This window comes from Podarcis muralis, chromosome 3 (genome assembly GCF_964188315.1).
Source record: "Podarcis muralis chromosome 3, rPodMur119.hap1.1, whole genome shotgun sequence".
Taxonomy (NCBI): Eukaryota; Metazoa; Chordata; class Lepidosauria; order Squamata; family Lacertidae; genus Podarcis; species Podarcis muralis.
Genome location: NC_135657.1, coordinates 94582701 through 94590328, shown reverse-complemented (window position 1 = coordinate 94590328; position 7628 = coordinate 94582701). Strand labels below are relative to the sequence as shown.

General features: G+C 46.4%; 1 non-coding gene across 1 annotated transcript; it reads left to right on the top strand.

Moving 5' to 3' along the window:
• The first annotated feature begins 3547 nt into the window (after positions 1-3547).
• LOC114595059 (U1 spliceosomal RNA) lies at positions 3548-3710 on the top strand. The gene has a single exon (XR_003706146.2). It is a non-coding gene; the product is annotated as a U1 spliceosomal RNA (small nuclear RNA).
• Positions 3711-7628: the final 3918 nt, after the last annotated feature.

Genomic DNA, 7628 nt, shown 5'->3' with positions numbered 1-7628 from the left:
TTCCAAGACAAGGTTGATTTAACCTTCTAGAAGTGATCATCCAGTATGCTTTTAAGGCAGACTTTATTTTGCATGCTTTATTTTCCAAGCTCTCCCATCGTTCAGTTGAGCCCCGAAGAAGAAGAAGAAGAAGAGGAGGAGGAGGAGGAGGAGTTTGGATTTGATATCCCGCTTTATCACTACCCGAAGGAGTCTCAAAGTGGCTGACATTCTCCTTTCCCTTCCTCCCCCACAACAAACACTCTGTGAGGTGAGTGGGGCTGAGAGACTTCAAAGAAGTGTGACTGGCCCAAAGTCACCCAGCAGCTGCATGTGGAGGAGCAGGGAAGCGAACCCGGTTCACCAGATTACGAGTCCACCGCTCTTAACCACTACACCACACTGGCTCCACCTATGACTCAGAGGAAGAGCCCTAGTGGATCAGGGCAAAGGCCCATCTAGCCCAGCATCCTGTTCCCCCAGTGGCCAGCCAGATGCCTATGGGAAGTCCTCAAGTAGGAACTGGGTGCCACAAGACCCTCCCTGCACTGCTATAGCCAGCATTCCTTCCACATGAGCCCAAGTGACCCACAGCTGATTAAATTAAAACCTCCGTTTGGAACTGTGATCAAAAATGTCAACATGGAACGGTGTGGATGCTCAAGCCCAGCTCCTTTCGGAAGGGCAGGCCACAGGCGACGTGGAATGTCTAATTGCTCCGCCCATCTTCCACTCCTCAAGGAACACTTGCTGTTGATTCCTTTCATTAGCTACCACTCAATGGGCAACCTTCCCTTAGGAGCCTCCTCCCTGAGTCTGTGTGAGAGATTATAATTACTATTGTATTGCCCTTCAGAGGTGCAATTTGGAGCATATCTCACTAGGAACGACTCGCTCTGGGTGTGCTGCGGCTAGAAATAATGCCCGCATCCTCTTGATTCCCAGTCCTGCGCTCGAAGCAACCTGCCGGCCTCTCTGTCTGTCAATGATTAGGCCGGCCTGTGACTAGTAGCTCTCATCTCCTGATAAAATTGCTAATGGGAAAGCTATGAAAAAAAAACCCCATCAGGCTAATCAAACTCTCTGAGCTCGCAAGCCTCATTAAAACAGAGTAAACGGCTTTGGGAGGAAAAGTTCCTTAGTCTATCAAGTGCAGGCTCTGCTCCTAAAGCCTTGAAGGAATTTGTGTAATAAGCTTAATGGGCTTTACATGGAAAGAAAAGTAATATGGCTTGTTTCTAATTGTCCCCCTGGAATCGTCTAATTTAGTGCCATGTTTATGAAATAAATAAAAAATGACCATATTCCCCAGTTTCCTGCTGGTTGATTGGAATTCTGCCGCTGGGAATTAGGAGCCCAATTTCCCGCTATTGGGGTGCAGTGTTGTGACTTGTACCAGCTCCATTAATGACAAAACTGGCTTATTTCTTTATTTATTTCTAAATCTCTCACAGGCGTGCCAGTAAGAGTGGAGAGACACACACACCCCTCCTCCTTCTACCACCGCCTATTTTGCTGTCCAGAAAAATAAACATTGCTTCCGTTCACAGAGCTTGTGCTTAGCTAATGGGAGTGCTCAGCAATACTGGCTAGGATCCAGAAAGCTACTAACAGCTTATTCTTATGCCCGTCTTTCTCAGAAGTAAAGTCCATTCAGTTCAATTGAGCTTAATCCCACCAGAGAGGGCATAGTACTGCAGCCTCAGGCTTACACTTGCCTAGCACAGTTGCTCATCTTCCTGCCCTCCTACGAATCATGGCCCTGTGCCAGGTCGCGAACTACTTTTAGCCATTTCCCTTCATTTCAAAACAAACAAACAAACAAACAAACAAACAAACAAACAAACAAAAAACAGATTTCCCACATGGCACAGGGCTCTGCTGTTAGACCGGAGCAAGTCTATTTTTCTTCTTCTAGCCACAGAATTAATTATTTGTTGTAATGCTGGCCAGTACAGGAGTTCAAAAGAGGGCCCAGAGGGCAAGATGCTGATTTTCTTCTCTGTATAGCACTTAGAAATGCTGACAGGAGGAGACAACTTACCTGTGGATGTGGGTGGAGAGAAGTGGGATTGTACCGCCTATCTCCCCATGATGAGAAGAGCTGATCATGTATGTGCCACTTGTATTTTAACAGGGTGTGTTCAGAGCTTCAGTTTAAGGCATGGGCAGAAAAAAGGGGTGGTCCAGCGAATGAGATTCCACATTTCCCCATCCACACATTTACATCTCGGGAAATAGTACCAATACAGTGGTACCTCGGGTTACAGACGCGTCAGGTTACAGACTCTGCTAACCCTGAAATAGTACCTCGGGATAAGAACTTTGTTTCAGGATGAGAACAGAAGTTGCACGGCGGTGGCGCAGTGGCAGCTGGAGGCCCCATTAGCTAAAGTGGTACCTCAGGTTAAGAGCAGTTTCAGGTTAAGAACGGACCTCCAGAACGAATAAAGTTTGTAACCAGAGGTACCACTGTATATTGTTACTACCATAGGAAAGATAAGAGAGAACCCCTGAGGCATGGATGGGGAACCTGCAGTCTTCTAGATGTTGATGGACTACAGCTCCCATAATGCCATGTCGGCTGAGGCTGATGGGATTTGGAGCCCAACAACACGTGGAAGCTGCTAATTTGACGAGCCCCATTCTAAATGGCAATTCATTTAGCTCAATGCATTACCAATCGAAATGTTCTCCAGTTACAAAGGAATTCCAGAGCATCTGTAGCAGGCGCTTAGTTTTCAGTTGGGTCATCAAGTTATCATGAATGGTTCATTGCAATGGGGTGTCCTTTCCCCTTGCCCCACTTATTAGATTTTTCACAAAAAGGGTAGAGCTTCATAAAGGGGGGAGGGGGAGGCATACTGATGTGAGTGACATTGTGTGGATTCTGCAAACACACACACACACACACACACACACACACACACACACACACACACAAACATATGAAGGGCAATGATCCGCCCACCTAGAAGCACCCAGAATGCCATGGAAAATGTTATTTTAATGATTCAGTGTTTCAGTGTTGTATTTTAATCTTGTTTTTAAGTTGTATTCATTCAACTTGTTTTTATTATTGCTTGTTAGCCGCCCTGAGCCCGGCCTTGGCTGGGGAGGGTGGGGTATAAATAAAATGTATTATTATTATTATTATTATTATTATTATTATTATTATTATTATTAATTTATTTGACCATTCCCTTGACAAAGATCGTAATCAAAACATTAGAGGGTTTCCTCTTACTATTTTTTCCTCCACTGGGGACTCCCTACTCCTCTCTTATTGTCACTGCAGCTCAGGGACAAATATTTGTTATAATTGTGTGGTTAGCAACCACACCTGGATTTTCTTTAAAAAGAGAACACCAGGCATAGAGCACCCTGATTTTCATTAGGTTCACAGGATATAGGGAGGGGGACATCTATACCTCCCCTCCCCAGCCATGATCCCAATGAAAATTGCACCTGTGCTGGACTTAGCCTTGGGGGGTGGTTGGGTATGGGAGCTCCCTCCTGCCACATTAAAGGCTGCAGCCTAAGATAGTTTAATACTGAGTATGATCTAATACTTACCTGGCAGGGGAGACACCTTGATCATGAAGGAGGTTTTCCCAGGGCGAGGCTCATCCATTGCACTGCGGGTGTGCTGACCCCTGCGATTTCCCCAAATGCGGGAAACTCGACTGCATAATTTGTGTGTGGGGGGGGGACTGTTGGGAAACTGCCAGGGAGATATTGTCCATCATGGCCCCAAGCCGGCTGCCGAACGTCCATCGATCTCCCGTAGCCAGGCAGATCCAGCAGTTAGCGACACAAAGCCTCAGAAATAGATTGCCACATTCCAGGCTTGTGCACACTGTTCTTTATCAGCAGAAACCACAGCCAGAAAGCTTGCACCGCAGAAGAGAGCATAATTTACAGACTTTATTTAGCGTTGAACAGAACAAAGAGAAAACATGACCGTTCTGTGTCAGTGTCTCTGACCGACTGAAATCGAAAGGAAACAGCAAGCATAAACATCCTGTAACAGGAAATACGCAGACTCTGTGACTCACAAGCCTGCTCTCTCTTAAGGTGGAACGGAAATATCCTAACATCCTCCCCCTTTCCGTGTAACCTGTAGTACCTGTGGTTCACCCAATTGCAACCTCTGTGTGTAAACCTTAAGTTGTTCTTTGTTAACAACCTTAGACAACAGATCAGCAGGAATTTCATTTCCTGCCATGTAGGACACCCGAATCAGTCCTTTCTGAATACACTCTCTTGCACGATGTAGCTTAATCTGCAAGTACTTGGTTCTTTGCTTGCAACTCTCAGAGTTCAGCAAAGCCAAACACGATCTATTGTCTTGATACACTTGTATAGGACATTTCACAGAAACCCCGATGTCCTTAAACAGTTGCATCAACCATTCACAATCCATGAGTGAAAATGACAGAGCATTGAGTTCTGCTTCACAGGAACTTAGGCTCACTGTTGTTTGCTTCTTGCACAACCAGTCAAACAGGCAGTGGTTGTACATGTAGCATACTCCAGAAGTGCTTGTACCATCCGTGGTGTCACTTCCAAAACTTGCATCTGCAAAGATTTCAAGACCTCCAGTCTTCTGACTGGTGAACCTCAGCCTGTAGTGCATAGTCCCTTTCAAATAGCGGGCTATGCGCTTCAGAGCTTTCCAATCCTGAACCGTAGGATTGTTGGCATGTCTGCTAAGCAGATTACAGCTTACAGCTATGTCAGGTCTTGAACATCTGGCAATGAAATTCAGCTTGCCTAGAACGCATCTGTATAGCGTTGTGTCAGAAAACGCTTCAGCAGTACTGTCTACCTGGTAACCTGTCACCATCGGTGTGTCTGCTGGGTTTGCATCAACCAAATTCAACCTGGTTAATACATCAGCAATTTTCTGTGTTTGGTGTACCAGAAAATTACCTGCTTGGTCCTTCTCCACCTGCAGAGAAAGATAGTTGGATACCTCACCAAGATCCTTCATGTCAAAGTGCTCCTTCAGTTGAGCTAGGGTGCTTTGATAGAAAGCCTGATTCTTCCAAAACATCAGAAGATCATCAACAAAACATAAACAATACAGTTTGTTTTGCCCCTCCTCCTTGACAAACACACATGGATCAGCTTTGCCCTGGTGAAAACCTAGAGAAAGCAACGTTTCAGTGAGTTTTGTGTTCCAACACCTAGCACTCTGCTTGAGACCATATAAGGATTTCCGCAGTTTACAGACCATTCCCTTCTGTATCTGCATCCCGTCAGGTGGAAGCATAAACAGCTCCTCGTTCAAAATCCCGTACAAAAAAAGCTGTATTAATGTCGTGGTGGGAAACATGCAGTTTCTCTTCCGCAGCAATCTTGAGCATCAGCCGAATGCTCTCATATTTGACAGTGGGAGAGTAGGTCTCGTGATAATCCTGTCCTGGTACCTGTGAAAAACCTCTGGCAACCAATCTGGCTTTGTGTCTGACAACCTTGCCATTCTGGTCTGTCTTGGCCTTGAAGACCCATTTGCTGCCAACCAGTCTCATACCTGGGACTACCGGTACCAGCTCCCAAGTTTGGTTCCTGTTCAAGGAATCAACTTCAGCCTTCATGGCATTAAGCCAAGGCTCAGCATCTTTAGAGGTTAACTCCTGAACCTCTTTGAAGCTTGAAGGTTCCCACACCTTCTCTGAGCTACTAAGAACAGCAGTTGCTGTTTTAGCAAACTCATCAGCATACCTCTTTGGAGGTCTGCCTTTGGTCGCCCTTTCAGACCTACGTACTAGACGCAAGTCTTCTGGACTCATCTCCTCTTTCTTAGGAGAAAAGTGACCAATGGTGAACAGTGGTTCTTCCAGTTCATTGTCAGACGCATCAGATGGTCTGACTGAGGCCTTTGCACTCTTGTAGTCTGCTGTGTCATCACTCTCACTGACATCAGCAGCAGCGCCGCCCAATGAACTGGAATCCGAACTCTGATCATCATCATCATCATCATCATCATCATCCTCATCATCCTCAGCAGCTTCCTCAGCTTTAGCTGCTTGCTTGACATCACCTTCATCCTCCTCTGGGTAACTCTGGAAAATTCCCACATTTTCCCCCCACTTAGGATTGTACTCAACACTCCTTGTGAACTTTATGGATTTAGAGTCAGTCATCCATACCCTGTATGCACCTTTTTCGTACCCCATGAACAAACCATGTGTCCCACGCTTCCCAAGCTTGTTGGTTTGTGGGGTGCGTACCCACATGTCAGAACCAAAAATTCTCATGTGTTTGGTGTTGGGTTTCTTGCCAAACATCTTCTCATAGGGGGTACAACCAATGGGTGATGACAATCTGCGATTAACGGAGTAAACCAGATTCCCCAAAGCCTCCCCCCAAAACTTATCAGGGAGATTGGCATCATGCAACAAGGTTTTCATTCCTTGCAGCAATGTTTGATTTGCTCTCTCCGCAAGCCCATTCATCCATGGCGATCTGGGGGTTGACATGTCATGCTGGATTCCCTTCTCAGTCAGGAAAGCTTCAAACTGCTGAGAAGTGAATTCCCCACCCCGATCGGTAAAAAGACAGGAAATACGTTTACCGTGAGCATTCTCCAACCAAGCACAGAATGCCTTAAACTTCGGAAACGCTTGCGATTTCTGCTCGAGCATAAACACATGAATGTACCTAGAAAAAGAATCAATTAGAACCATGAAGAACCTTGCTCCTCCTAAAGAGGGCGTAAGTGGCCCAACCAGGTCTGCGTGCACTAGCTGGTAGGGCTTGGAAGCCTGCCTGCTAGACTCTTTGCCTTTTGGAGCAACCTTCACCTTGTTCTCTGCACAAGATACACATTTCATGTGAAATTTACAGGGTTTGATGTTCAAACCCTCAACCACCTCTGGCATCTTGGCCAGTGCCTTCCAAGAGAGGTGACCAAACCTGCGATGCGCTTCATGAATGCAACCTGCATGAAGAACTTTGTTAGTTTGTGCAACACAACAAGAATCAGCATTAGATACAACAGCAGTGTCCTCATAAGTTATATGGAACAAACCATCCATAAACTTTGCATGCAAATAGTCCTCTTTGCCTTTACTGATGACACAGACGCTCCTCTTGAAGGAAATCTGAAAACCACGTCCAGTAAGCTGCGGGACGCTCAACAAATTGTCCGCAGCTCCAGGAACATACAGAACATTACTGATGGTTGTATGCAAACTTGCAAGTTTCACAGTCCCTTCTCCTGCAATTTGCAACGTCCTTCCATCAGCCAGGTGGATCTCACCTTCCTGAGGCTTGAAGGAGATAAAGAGGTGCCGATCCTTCGAGATGTGGCGGGTACAGCCTGAATCAACAACAAAGCTGCCTTTGGCTGTTGGAGCAGCCTTCACAGCAAGCAAACCCTTGTTTTCCACTTGCTTGGGCTTTTGCAGCTTGCCCCCCTGCTGCTCCTGGCCAGCAGACGTGCCTTTAGCCTTTGGTGAAGCTGTGCCAGCTAACATAGCCTTGTCTTCCACTGGCGTGGGCTTTTGCAGCTTGCCCCCCTGCTTCTGGTCAGCAGACGTGCCTTTAGCCTTTGGTGAAGCAGTGCCAGCTAACAAAGCCTTGTTTTCCACTGGCGTGGGCTCTTCACCCCCCTTCTGCTTCTGGCCATCTGCAGACGC